The sequence below is a fragment of the Oncorhynchus kisutch genome, linkage group LG3, assembly GCF_002021735.2.
Source record: "Oncorhynchus kisutch isolate 150728-3 linkage group LG3, Okis_V2, whole genome shotgun sequence".
In the NCBI taxonomy this organism is placed as follows: domain Eukaryota; kingdom Metazoa; phylum Chordata; class Actinopteri; order Salmoniformes; family Salmonidae; genus Oncorhynchus; species Oncorhynchus kisutch.
The window spans coordinates 16181596-16197075 of NC_034176.2; the positions used below are offsets into that span (position 1 = coordinate 16181596).

Sequence of the window (15480 nt, forward strand, 5' to 3'; positions counted from 1 at the left end):
GGGGAAGTCTAGGGAAGTTATACTGATTGTCAACAGCATCTCAGATCATCCAGACAGACCTGATATGTACCTGTGTTGGAGCTTAAATGCCCCTTGCCTTTCTGGGTACAGATTGCTACCATTACCGGGACCATTTCTCTGCATGGGAGACAAAAAAAAGAAAAACATGAAAGAGGACAGAGGATTTTCTCCAAACTCGCTGATGGGACTTGAGTGACAATTTGGTATGCAATTGTCATTGTCACTCAGAGACTTCACATATTGAAATGTATTGGGATGAATCTTGTCGTGGAGGTAGAGCTGAGTGATTTCCACAAGATGGGCCAGCTGCAAAATCAAAATTGTCTACATAATTGTCTACATATCGTAAACATTTATGAAAACCAAAATGTGCTTTTTGGTCTTAATTTAAGGTTAGCGTTAGGCATAAAGCAGGGCTCTAAATTAACATTGTTCATTAGTAGCAATTGTCTCTCAACTTAAAAAGCTTAGGAGCACCACATTTGGGATAGGGTTGAAACATTATGTTTAGGCACTCATTCCGAATGGTTAAGGTAAGGGTTAGGTTTTGGGATATGGTTAAAAATAAACAATTAAATAAAAAACAGTGTCCATGACTGTGATGATCAAGCACGCAACCTTCTGATCCAGAGTCATGGGATTACGTCTATTCACCAAATCCGTCCACAATGCTCACTGTTGCCCCTAGTGGCCGGTCTTGGAAGCCATTTTCCTCAGGACATGAATAGACTTACAATTTTGACGTCAATCTCAAATCAAAATCAAATTTTAATGGTCACATACACGTGTTTAGCAGATGTTATTGCAGGTGTAGCAAAATGATTGTAGCATCTTTAACGACCTCCCTTCATCTTGAACGATGAAGCACATATTGTGCCCTAGAAACCATAATTTTCTTTCATTCTGTTCCACTGTTATAAAGTTCTGAACCCGGTTCGAATGAAGAAAAGTTACAGTTTATATCGTTCCTTTCTGTTTCCTTTCCTTTTTAAACCTCTGAAATATATGTTTTTATTTTTATTTAGCTCAACATTAAATTACTCCACTAATGGATAGAGCAGTTTGCTATGGAGCAGGAAAGCTGTGCACATGCTTTGGAAAGACAATTGTAGTGTAGGGTGCGACATGCAACTGAAATTTTGTGGGTGAGGAGAGCGCAGGGCATGAAGCATGGAAATCTTGTGGTTATGACAAGCATTATCTGAGTTAATCCCACAGAATTATACATAGAGAGGAGTGGCTTCTATGAAGGAACTTTGAATGTCGTTGAATTTCAGAGAGTTGGCTAAACTAACTTTGGACTAGAGCTAGCCCATGACAGTCAGTTCTATTACATTACACATAATGCTGCCTATTGTTTTTAGAGCTAGACCAGAGCTAGCTAACGAGCTAGCTAGCTAAAAATCTTGAGTGTGCAGAGTGGCACCAGAATAAAGATAAAAACAAGTTAACATAAATTAACATTATTAACTAGTACCCATGCTTTTAAACATAATGGTTATATTCCGGAACAGTATAGATCACTTTTGTTCTCGGTTCTGGTTCTGTTCCTCAAATTGTTTTGTTATTTTCCTGTTTTCAGTTCTGCACCCTGAACCGGTTCCAACCCCTGAAAGAAATGAACTAACACTGTTACGACATTAGTTTATTATAAAATCTAAAATGTTGATGGAAATACCTGTATTTTCAATTACAAGTCATTTGTGGAATATTTGGTTTCTACACTGTGTAAAAGCACTATTTTCCTATTGAGATACATTACATAGATAATTGTACGCTTTAAAAACGTCAGGTTTGTGACAACATTCAAAAGATCTGTTATTCATTCATTGCTATGATCATTGATCTCCTAAAGAAGCTATCTCCAAGTATACTGGCAGCTACCAGGTTGTAAGCTAGCTAGAGAATGAGATAACATGACTAAACAAAGTGTAAACAAAGGGTTAACAATGCGCGAGTAGTTTTAGGCCCACGACATGGTTTATGAATAATATGCTGTCCTGGTGGTCTGCTGTAGGAAAGTAAAAATGCTGTGCCAGTACTATGGGTCAGATCTTTTGGCTTCGTTGCTGTTTTTCTCTAGTGCACTAGGAAATAACGGTACAGCAAAGCCTTATCATTACAACAATTATTATCTGGTAGATTTTCCCTTAGTCACACAGTGCTCCCAAAACAAAATCCTGGTCGCACAGAACAATATTCTGTTGCATATGCAACCAAATTGGTCGCACTTTAGAGGCCTGGGCATAAGATGTGTTTAAGGGTTCCGGTTAATATTAAGGTTAGGTTGAGGTTTAAAATCAGATTTTTTACTTTGTGGCTGTGCTAGCCAGTGACTACCCTGCAGAGCTGCCTCCAGTACATGATTCATCCCAATAAATACCAACATTGTCAGGCCTGTTTCTCATCTCCTAAAGGCACATCCTTTTTTCAGAAGTGTCAGAATACAGTTGGAATTCAGGCAGAATGGTTGTCTCGCTGTTTCCCTTTTCCTCTGCATAGTTCTAAAGAGCAAGTGGGGCTTTAGTAAAGAGATTATGGTTGGGCTATCTATTAGGATTTAGTTTGTATGGTTGTGTCATAGATGTGTAAATAATTAGTATAAAAGTCCTAATTACTTGAAATAAAAATAAACATTTAATCTGTTTAATCTGCCACATCTTTTATTTACAGTATATTTGACAAAATGTGATTGTCATGCACATACAGTCACGCATGCTCACATGCACACAGGCATACACACACACACACACACACACACACACACACACACACACACACACACACACACACACACACACACACACACACACACACACACACACCAAAACCATTGGTTTGTAGAGGAAGATGACATATATTTCAGAGAATGCAGACTGAATGGGGAAAAATTCATATGCAACACTATGTTCTTCTTCACATTGAAGAATCAAATCTAATCTTTTGTGGCCATTGGGCATTGAGGGTGGGAAAGTGGCGAAGCGGGAGCATTGGGTTAGGCTGTGAAAGAGATGTTGATTGCCTCTGCTAACAAGAGCATAATGTATTCTATTGTGTTCATCATTCGTCCATGTTCATTAAGGCAGGAACAAGCATGATATTTCTTGTTCCCTCCCATCTCCCTGCCTCTCTCCCTCTCCCTCTCCCTCTCCCTCTTCCTCTCCCTCTCCCTCTCCCCCTCTCTCTCTCTCTCTCTCTCCCTCTCTCTCTCTCTCTCGCTCTCTCTCTCTCCCTCAGTGGATGGGGGATGTAGATGTGGAGGTGGTATGACAGGCAAGGCATCCTAAAGCCAGGATAAGAATGGGAGAATGAGAGGAAGAAAGAAGAAAATGAGGATGGGAAGATGAGTGAGAGAAAACAGATAAATATATCAAGGAAGTAAGGTAAGCAGATGAGAAGAAAGAAGGAGAAATAGGTCAGAGGACAACCAGGTGAAGGGATGAGAGGATGGAGGGATAAGAGAACGAGAGGAAGATATGATGAAAGAGAGAGAAAGATAAAGCGAGAGACAGGAAGGGAGAGGATGATGCCAGGGTGGAGTTCAATGGAATCAGGGGGAGTGCCCTCTCCCCCTCCCTCCTCCCTCCTCCCCCCGTCCCCCATTCCTGTCAGGTTCCCACTCGCGCTACCCTCTTCGCCCCTCTCGTGCCGTCCCTAGTTCTCTCCCTAATGAGAGCTGGCGGGACAATAGTGCCATTGTTGGCAGTGTTTGGGAAGCCTGTGCTGAGAACAATCGTTTTTTACCCAAGCAGTGGCACAGCCCAAACCCTTTCCTTCATTACCGCTGGTGAACTGATTAAGTCTGCTCCCTCCTCAAGCCGCTTCAATGGGCCGTTGAGCCAGTCACTAGGATCCTACTCTGCCTCCTCTCCTCTCCTCCTCCACCACCTCCTGTCCTCTCCATTCCCTCATTCCCGCCTCTCTCCTGCTATCGTCACTCTGTCATCCATCTCGGTTTGTTTCTCATTCACTAGTTCTCATCCTTGTCCCTATGTCAACAGCATTCCCTCTCTGATTTGCACCTTTCATTAACAGAGACACAAAGGTCCACATGTAACCACACTGTCAAGATTATAGAGGAAGAAGGCAATAGATAGAGAGATAGAGGAAGAGAAAGGAGAGGGAGTGAGAGGAGAGGGAGAGAGAGAGAGAGAGAGAGAGAGAGAGAGAGGAAGGAAGGAAAGAAAGAAAGAAGGAAGGAAGGTAGGAAGGAAGGAAGGAAGGAAGGAAGGAAGGAAGGAAGGAAGGAAGGAAGGAAGGAAGGAAGGAAGGAAGGAAGGAAGGAAGGAAGGAAGGAAGGAAGGAAGGAAGGGGGAGAGGGAGAGATAGAGAGGGAGAGAGATAGAGAGATAGAGAGGGAGGGAGAGAGAGAGAGAGAGGGAGGGAGAGAGAGAGAGAGAGAGAGAGAGAGAGAGAGAGAGAGAGAGAGAGAGAGAGAGAGAGAGAGTAACAGCGAGGACAATAGAAATACATTTTAGAAACACAACTATGAGAAAATATGACAAACATATGGCTAAATGAGAGCTATACAAAAAATCTATTTCAGAATGACCTTGATAATCCGGGACAAAGCTAATTTATTTAAGATTGTATGTTACATTGTGGGCAAACAGAGGCTATGCCACCAAATGCAAAAGAGCTTTCCATACATCATACAATTGTCATGAAGGGAGTGCTATCCAGCCTATGCTTGTGAGGGGACAGTGAATCAGTAGATTCCAAGCTTTTCGCTCTGCCATGGCTTGAGATCACGGTGACTCCTACAGACCATGATACTGCACATGGGCCATGCAAAGCAGCATCATGAATATGCATAATTATGTTGGACTGGTGTAATTTCTCTGAGTTATGGTATGTGACAGGCAAGGAGCATACATCAGATAAAGCACAACTGACAAATGAATAATCCCTTTCTCCACATTACAGCGTTTTACATGTCTGTCGCAATAGGCATACACGCATTCATACACTCATTCAGACACTGGAAATCACTCTGACAACACACATGTGCACACACACTCACACAGACACACAGGCAGGCACAGTTTTGCTATGTACTGTAGTCCTATAAATGTTCCTCATCCAACTACACACAATACCCCATAATGACAAAGCAAAAACAGGATTTTTAGAAATGTCCAGCTCAAGAAAGTCTTGGTGGTTCCAAACTTCTTCCATTTAAGAATGATAGAGGCCACTGTGTTCTTGGGGACCTTCAATGCTGCAGACATTTTTTGGTACCCTTCCCCAGATCTGTGCCTCGAAACAATCTTGTCTCGGAGCTCTACGGACAATTCCTTCGACTTCATGGCTTGGTTTTTGCTCTGACATGCACTATCAACTGTGGGACCTTATGTAGACAGATGTGTGCCTTTGCAAATCATTTCCAATCAATCAAGTTGTAGAAACATCTCAAGGATGATCAATGGAAACAGGATGAACCTGAGCTCAATTTCCAGTCTCATAGCAAAGGGTCTGAATACTTATGTAAATAAGGTATTTCTGCAAAAATGTCTAAAAATCTGTTTTCGCTTTGTCATTATGGGGTATTGTGCATAGACTGCTGAGGATTTGTATTTATTTAATCCATTTTAGAATAAGGCTGTAAATAAACAAAATGTTGAAAACAGTCAAGGGGTCTGAAAACTCTCCGAAGGCACTGCAGACCGATCATGTCCAATAAATACAAACAGTGTGTTTGTCAAAAAAATAATAGTATGTGTTTCTTTTCACACAAAAGATGCACCCCGTAAATGTAAGAAACGCATACATTAGGCATGAGGCTTGTCAGATGCACCCAATTACTCAATGCAAATAGGGGGACTGGGGGGAAAAATCTACAAAACCTCAATGAAATATAAGAAGAGTCCACAGTGGCAGAGAGAGACAAAGACTGCCATCACCAAGCAACACATTAGCTAGTGGTCCTACATGAGCGACAATAGTGATTAGAAAGAACAGCTCATGGACACACACTCATCAAATCAAATTGTATTTGTCACATGCACCGAATACAACAGGTTACAGTGAAATTCTTACTTACAAGCCCTTAACTAACAATGCAGTTTTAAGAAAAATAAGTGTTAAGTACAAAAATAGATAAGTAAAAACTATAAATAATAAATTATTAAAGAGCGGGTGGGGGGGTTAGTCGAGGTAATTTAGATAATATGTACATGTAGGTGGTGAATATGCATAGATAATAAACAGAGAGTAGCAGCAGCGTAAAAGAGGGGATGAAACACATACAGAGATGCACACAGACAGACACACAGAGGTCTTTGTGGTTGTGTATAAAGATGAGGGGCTATTATAATGATAGAGCAGTGAGTTCCCATTAGTTAAAGGTGCAATATGCAGAAATCACTCCACCATTTCCTGGTTGCTAAAATTCTAATAGTTTGCCTAATTTCAATTTATGTGACAAAACAAGCAGTCAAAGTGTAGAGAATCATTGTACCATCTAAACCGCTACGAAATATAATTTCAATAACCAAAACTATTGTATTTTTAGCTGTTTGAAGCTGGTGTACAAAACCGAAAGTAAAAGACGTAAAAACTAAACTGAAGAACAGGAAGCATAAAAATAGCGCACATACAGTAGAACATATCTGCCACTTCTTAGACTAAAACTCACATTTCTATGTGAATTTGGTCGGGTCTCCCAAAAGAAGTTACATATTGCAGCTTTAATGGTCAGCGCTTGTGATAAGGATCAGCGCCCTGTAGCTGGACTATAAAAAGAGAGGATTCTGATTGGTCGTTTCATAAGGGACTGCTCCCCTTTAATGAAGATGGGCTATGCTCCACATGATACTACCAGCACAGGAGAGGGTTGTCACATCATTGGCTGTAGATCTAGAATTCCAATAATCAATTGAAATTATTATTGAGACAAAATATGTCATGTTTAGCAATATACTGTAAGTTCAAACGAACAGGTGCATTCAGACAGATATACAGACATACACACTCACTGAACTCAAAAAATATAACCATGTATGCTTTGTATGTACACACACACAAACACAGACACACACACACACTGCCACTAGCTCATCAGAGAGCGCCAATTTACAGATCCTAGCGTACTGTACTCGCCCCCGCCTCCTCACCTCTCTTCTCGCCTCTTTTCCTATCCTCGCTTTACCTCCTTCCCCCACTCACATCCTCTGTGCTGCCACACACACACCCAAGGGGAGGACACACTGCTCATACCACCCAGGAAATTAACTTGACATTTGATGCAGACGAAAAAAATACATTTTCTGAGGGGGGGGGACAAAGTGTACCCATGCAGAGATAGGGCCTAGTAGGATATAACCCCCCCCCCCCCCCCCCCCCCTAAGCCCAGCAACACATTCATGGGGATTTCAGCGGTCTACAGATGGCACCGGGGTGTCTGCAGAAAATGAGCTCCATCGTTTCCAGTCCTCCTCTATCTTTCTCCATCTCTGTTTTCTATCACTTCATCAGTGTTCATATCCAATCCATTACCTTATGTTTGTATGATGGGAGGTTGAGAGAGATAACAGACATTAGCAGAGGACTTGATGATGTCTATGCTTGCTCGCATAATTGTGCCCCACCCTTTCGGCACACACAAATATTTAAATGAGATTGAAAGCAGGGTTTTTCATAGAAATGCAACATTCAGCTTCTACTGTTGTGGATGTCATATAGCTTCCAGTGCATTGGTTTAGTAAAAAAACACACTCTCACGCACACACGCGCACACACGCACACACACACACATATACACACACACACACACACACACACACAAAAACACACACACACACACAGACAAGATCTTGCATAATGATTAATTGGATTAATGCTTTAGCCAAAGCTACTCAGTCATTTGGGAATGGTGCCCAACAAACAAACACACAGACACACACACACACACACAGGCGACGACCCAGACAGTGTCTGTCTCGGTCCCCCCTCCATTAGACATGCAAGAATGTTAACGTCATTATGCATTATTGTAAGTGTCTGTCTGTGCCCTCCCCCTTCTCTCACTCACTCACCATATTGTGTCTGAGGGGTAGTCCAGACATGTGTGTGTGTGTGTGTGTGTGTGTGTGTGTGTGTGTGTGTGTGTGTGTGTGTGTGTGTGTGTGTGTGTGTGTGTGTGTGTGTGCCTGCGTGCGTGCGTGTGTGTTTGAGTGGTCTTTTATATGTTCCTGCACACAAATCACTGATCATAGCTGAAATACGGGCAGCTCCGAGCACTATTTAAACCTACTCACACATAGCCTTTTACACACAGTTATACAGACTAGATGTTAAAGTGGATAGTCTCTAAAGCTGTGTTGGAAAATTATACCTAACTTCATTAAAACACAACAATCTACTGTTCAAAATTAGAGCAATCAAAATGATCCTAAATGTGTGAATTAAATTGAAATAATGTTGACAGTTGGTGTGCCATCCTTGGTCAGATTTAAACAGAATGGTAGATCTTCAACCTGCTGGTAAGCTATCTCTCATTTGAAAACCCTGAGCAGTTGAAAGGCACTACGAATTGTATTTTAAACAGTTGGTTTAAACAAAATGGTTTTTAAAAAATGACACATAAAACCTGCATGAGCAAGGTTTCAGACAATGTGGACATGTTGCCCTCTGTACAGTTTCCTCATTATAAAGATATATAATGCGGTAAAAAATCCCAATGTGCATGGTGTACACTGACATGAATATCCAGGAATACACTGTGAATATGTGATTTTCGAAAGGGTCTGAGGGGAAGGAAAGGGAGGGAGCGGTTGTCAATTCTTAATCCCCCTCCCTTAGGCTTAATGAACACACTCAGGACAATGACACAATTTTGATAAGGTTGAAGTGAGCGAATGGGGGTAGAGGGGACACTTTCATTAGCCGTGGCGTTAGTAGGATCTGTTTTGCATTTCTCTGATGCTCTATACACACAGCCCTGCCCTGCCCTGCCCTGCCCTGCCCTGCCCTGCCCTGCCCTGCCCTGCCCTGCCCTGCCCTGCCCTGCCTAGCCCTCCCTCCCTCCCTCCCTCCCTCCCTCCCTCCCTCCCTCCCTCCCTCCCTCCCTCCCTCCCTCCCTCCCTCCCTCCCTCCCTCCCCTGCCCTGCCCTGCCCTGCCCTGCCCTGCCCTGCCCTGCCCTGCCCTGCCCTGCCCTCCCTCCCTCCCTCCCTCCCTCCCTCCCTCCCTGCCCTGCTATGCCCTGCCCTGCCCTCCCCTCCCCTCCCTGCCCTGCCTAGCCCTCCCTCCCTCCCTGCCCTGCCCTGCCCTGCCCTGCCCTGCCCTGCCCTGCCCTGCCCTGCCCTGCCCTGCCCTCCCTCCCTCCCTCCCTCCCTCCCTGCCATGCCTCCCTCCCTCCCTCCCTCCCTCCCTCCTGCCCTCCCTGCCCTGCCCCCCCTCCCTGCCCTGCCCTGCCCTGCCCTGCCCTGCCCTGCCCTGCCCTGCCCTGCCCTCCCTCCCGCCCTGCCCTCCCTCCCTCCCTGCCCTGCCCTCCCTCCCTCCCTCCCTCCCTCCCTGCCCTCCCTACCTACCCACCTACCTACCCTGCCCTCCCTCCCTGCCCTCCCTCCCTACCTACCCTGCCCTGCCCTCCCTCCCTACCTACCCTGCCCTGACACATTTTATTTTCTATTCACTGCATTTAGCAGATGAAAACATGGTTTGAGAATAAAATATGTAATTCTCAAAGAACATTTATTCAAAATGTTGCTTTAAAATATTAAAAAGGGAGATGATTAAGGAGGGAAGGAGGGAGAAGATGCCAGGTGCCTCTTGTTTGGGCTTTGCATTGTCTTAGGCAAGTCTATCCAGGCCCAAAGGAGGGATATTCAAAAACACTTCTGTAAACAACAAAGACTAAAAAGACTGGTTTGGAATAAGACAGAGCTAAATTAAGCAATATATTGGGCCATCAACACCTTTTTTCAAAAAGCTATATCTTAAATAGTTCGGGGCAGCAGAGTCTTGCCTACCACCCATCTTGGCTTCTGCAAACTCCCCTCCCTCCTGCCACCTTTCCTCTCTTCGCTGACAGCGATTTGCATTCATTTGCATGATTTTATGATGTGCATATCCTTTGTTCTCACAGTAAAAAGATGATGTAGGAGAAACCCTACCTACGCAGCGCTACTACAACCTACACTGACGGCCACTTGGATATTAAATGGAAAAAAATACAACTGCAGTTTAATTCCTTTTAATTATAAATGGATAACTAGTGATTTTGTCACCTCATCCCAATGCCCTACCCCTGGTAATTCCGTGTATCAAAATTAGAAAAAAAGATGGATATGTTTCGGTTTTGTGGAATTTTTGTAACAGCCGTGGACAGGATAGAATGTGCTATCACAAAGAGGCAGGAGCCTCAGCTGATATATATAGCATGGGGGAAGGATCGCATGCAGGCATGAAATATGGAATTACATGACGAATAGGAAATATTAAAATGATAGATGGAAAATAAATCATTTAAATGAAATAGCAGCTTTCATATAAATACATTTTTATAAATGACCTACTTTTTTCTTTGGTTAATGCTTTAACCTTGCCGCTAGCTATTGTGTGTGTATTACACATTTATTACATGATAATAACGGCTTCATCATTATTGGTCAGATGGACAGGTGTAGATTTGAGCTTATGGACATCCAAAAGATGTGTTGTACGCTGGCACCTATTATCCTCAGTTGGCGATTCATAATGTGTGCCCAAGCACACACGCATAAACACACACACACACACACACACACACACACACACACACACACACACACACACACACACACACACACACACACACACACACACACACACACTGTACCATGCTTTAATCATACAAATGCATGCAGGGGACATTATGTCCTGTGGCCTAGCGTTAATGACATGGAGGCTGCATGCAGGTATACAGATGTAGGATCTTAATTTGATCACCCTGTTGCAGGAGAACTTTCAGACTTGATTTTCCCTTATGAAAAATGTATCAACCCCTACAAATATGGACTTTAAATTATAATCCACGTAAAAATTCTAATTTCCTGTTGCTGCAAGTTTATTTTCCTGCTGCAGCAAACTGGCTCAAATGAAGATCCTACGTCTGTATTCTGGAAGGTCTACTCTTGGAAAACACAGGCTGTGCCTTATGAACGGCAACACCTAACAATCGCTCTCTGTCATACTGGATTTCATTAGTGCTAAATTAGTACAAGTAATGCTGTGCCATATACAAACGTAATAGGATATAAACACACAGGATATTGTGCATTTTCATGGTTGCTATTCTATAAATCCAATACGTATATACAGTATATATATGTAACCACTGCCCGTAGAGCATACAGCACATTGAAACACAAGGCAATCATTGTAATTTGGATATTGTCAGGGAGTATTACTGAAGGATAGAAATGAGAGGCTGCAGTAGCCCTGTTTCCAGGGGGAATGATTCAGGAGTGTCACTGCACATCTTCATCTGAGAGATGTAAATAGTCATCCCTTCTTGTTTGGGCTTTGACCCCATGGTCCATACCATGCTCTCACACAGGCAATGGCTGATGGGAGGTTCGACATCGCTCTGACTCCTAAAAAGCATAGCGGGCCAGTTACCTTGCATTGCAGTCTATGTAAATAATGCAGCGGTGGATATAGTGGTCTAACGACACTGACACACTGCTTTTAAGATGGTGACATGAATGCTATGGTACTGTTGTAGACACATCCTGATTAAAGGCAGCTGTAGTATTTTGGAGAGGACCGTGGATAAAGTCCACATTCACATTTGCAAAGCATTTGAACTATAGTGAACCCAAAACAATGGCCCAATACTGAAGGATTCTGATTTACAGTATATACAAAAAACGATTCCACAAGTGTTATTTGGCTGTACCCATAGGAGAACCCCTTTTGGTTCCAGGTAGAACCCTTTTTGGTTCCAGGAAGAACTCTTCTGGGTTCCATGTAGAATCCTCTGTGAAAGGGTCCTACCTGGAACCAAAATGGGTTCCTTAAAGGGTTCAGTGTTCTCCTATGGGGAGAGTGTACCTTCCTTCCACAGCACAATGCGTTCCTGAAAACCTGTATAGTAAAATTGACTCACATAATGAACTGGAGTTTTTTAGTTTGGTTTTGACCAAACACCAACCAGAGGGACAATAGCGTATGACCTTGTCAACCGACAACACTGAAAACAGCGTAAATGGCATCCTTCTAAAGAGAGGTACTGTATAGTTATATTGGATACACATAATATTACCATGCCAGGGTGCTTGCTATTGATACCAAAAAAATGAAATCACATGCTTGGTCTGAAAAATGTCTATTTTTGGTATTTGATCACAAATCTTTGGCTTTGACTGTATCATTGGCGAAAATCGAAACTAGTGATTTGATAACAACGCTCTCTATGATGGCAATAGGTCTGGGAGTTTAAATGGTGAGTAGTGACTCTGCCGCTGACTCTCCTGCCCGGCGACTCGGCCTGCCCTCCCTAATTGGCCCTTCAGAGCACTCCACCGATAGAGGGAGAGTAGAGGGAGTAATTACAGTGGGTACACTACCACATGCTGAGGCCCATGGGTGCTGACATCACCCTCTCTCTTGAACCCTTTAATTCTACATCACACAATAAGTCTTTTTCTTGAATACCAAGACCCACAAACAGCCTTTTGGAGTAACCAGAATGTTCGGAATGGTACTAGAGCTAATCTCTTGGTATTGTCTGGTACTGTTTGGAGAGTGTGAGTGAGATCGGTATTTTTAGCTATTGAAATATTTTTTTATGACAGAGTTGTATTTCTACAGATTTAGCATGTGGTGCATAGCACGCACATTAAATAGCCCAAGAAAGTAACATATTGTCAATCTGTCCAGCTGTGTTTGAGATGGTTTTAGGAAGGCTGAGGTCAAAGGTCAAATCAAGGATTTTTAAATAGGCCATTCAAAAATCACGAATAATACCTTCCGGAACACATCACTAGAGCAAGCAAATTTTATAGATCGACCAATATGACAGTACAACTAAAATGCTACATCCACACATCATCTACACATCATGTGGGGAGTAATATGGGAATGTTCCAAATGACCTCGCTGAGAACGCTGACTGCTTGTACATCATTTGCAATGACTAAAGCCATTTGTATTCGATTTTTATGGAGTACACCATTTAGACTGTGAGTTTGTGCTGATGATAAACAGTGAATGCAAGCCTCTGCCCCCCTGTGACTCTGGTCTTGGTACGGACCAGAGGGCAGATGAATGGGTCATGGGATTTGATATTTCTCATGGCCACATTGCCTGAGCTTCCCTCAAAGCAGTGTTTTTCTGTTTTCTGTGTTCCCTGGACTGCTACTAACATCCAAGGGTTTACTCTAATATTCTCCATATAGCCAAACTTTTACGCACTCACATGCAAACACATTTACACAAAACCAATATGTATCTTGTTTTGGTGATTACTGAACAATTCATTTATACATTTTTATTAGTAGGTTTTGTTATCTGTTTCAACAAACCTTTTTAATGATCTTTGTACATTGATTTTTCTGTGTTGTGGTTTTCATATAAGCCCTTGAGCTTCCAACCACACCTGCACAATTGTTTTCTTTGGTGCAAAATAAAAAATAAATAAAAAATACTCAACACAGAGTCTAACTTTGCTGCGGGTTTGCAGAGACACACACGCTCACATCAAGATGAACAGAGTGCACGGACACACACACACAGCATGGTTAGTTTAATTGTATTTTTGGGGGCCCGTTGGCTTTCTAACCTGAGCTCATGTTGGTTCAGCAGTAGGCAAAGTCCCAGACAGACATGTCCACTTGGCCTCTCTCCTAAGCAGGGGAATCAGGGCCATATTTCTCCAACCCTGCAACACGAGGGAACACACACACAGAGGCAGGGTTGTAAATGTAAAGATTTTCCATGCAGCCACTAACCTTTACATGTCAGATATCGTTTCTAGACAAAATCACAATGAACATGTTCCCTCAATGCAGAGGAGAGGGGTGATCACATGACGCTTGTCAACAGAGGTAGCATTTACTATCGATACGTTTGCTCTGCAGTATTCAAATTGGCAATAACTTAATGAAAATGTCAGCTCAACCTTTACATACGGCCACGAATAGCAGCTGAAACACCTTGATGTCACGTGACCGCTTCGCACCACTTAGAAACGGCTTTCAGATCCTTCAGTGAAACATGGTGGTACAGTCAGTTGACTGAAGATATTTTCCAGAGTTACATCTTTCAATGCTTTTTCTACGTGTCATTATATTAACCCACAGTGGCCTACTCAGATACATGCAACATTGTTCTTTAAAATGGCGGTTAAAAATGAATAGCAGCAGCAGGGGTATGTACTACAACTATTTATCCTGCTTCCAGTCACTTTATCCTAATCCCCCACCTGCATGTTCATATCTACCTCAAATTACTCCAGTATCCTTCCACATTAAAATGTGGTACTGAACACTGTCCCTGCATACTACTTCCTCTTTTATTTTGTATTTTTTATGATATCTTTTATTATTTAAGTTATACTATTTTGATATTGATTACTGCATTTTGGGGTAGGGCTTGCAAGTGAAGCATTTCACTCTACTTGTGCATGTGACAATACAAGTTGAATTTGAACTGTACTGTATTACATGAATGGTAGCCCAGACTGGTCTTGTCAAGCGACGTTTTGTTGCATACCGATGCTCCATGAGCTGCCATGTTGTTGACCCCTGTCCCCCGGAACCCTGACCCCAGTCTTTGGACAGAAGAAGTCTGGAGTGGGGGAGTGGGGTCTAGACCCTGTTCTGGGGAGCATAAGGTCCTCTGGGGTCAATGGTGAATACTCCAACCCACCAATGAGAATCTCATTTATATCTACTTTTCAGAGGGAACAGCATCACTAGTGATGTCCTTCACAGCACAGAGAATGGATAAGTCCACAAACAATGGAGACTCACGACAGAACAATATATGAAGTCCTCAATCCATATCTCTGCAATAGCTCTCCATAGAGAAGGTCACCATTGACACCTGGATCCGGTCAACCAAATGTGTTGACATTCATACTACAATTGAGTGAAGCCAGAGTTCTTGCCAAGTTCCTTTGAGTAGCTAGCAATGATGAACAAGGGACATGATTGATGAGGCATTGCATTACGGCATTAAACACTATGATCATTTAGAAGAAATGTGTTTACATCGATGGCTGAAGATGTCTGTATGGCAACACTGGAATGGGTATTTTCATCCTACTGTCTAAACACAATGTCTTATGTCCACAGCCTTACAATGGGTGTTATCTTTATCTCAAGTATCTTTCCAGGGTCTCAGAGAGTTCTGTTGTGTGTCCATGTGATGGTCTGGCCTTCCTGACAGACGTCAACAGGAGACTGACAGCTGCCAGTTCTTATAAAGCCTCCATGTCAAACCAGGATGAACACACACACACACACACACAC

At 42.8% G+C, this 15480-nt stretch overlaps 1 long non-coding RNA gene across 3 annotated transcripts in view; it reads right to left on the reverse strand.

Moving 5' to 3' along the window:
* The window catches only part of LOC109871403 (uncharacterized), a 69747-nt gene that overhangs the window by 34817 nt on the left and 19450 nt on the right, over positions 1 to 15480 (reverse strand). For all 3 annotated transcript variants that reach the window (XR_002252294.2, XR_002252295.2, XR_002252296.2), the window contains exon 2: positions 13788 to 13886. This is a non-coding gene — a long non-coding RNA (uncharacterized LOC109871403). The remainder of the gene's footprint in view (positions 1 to 13787; positions 13887 to 15480) is intronic.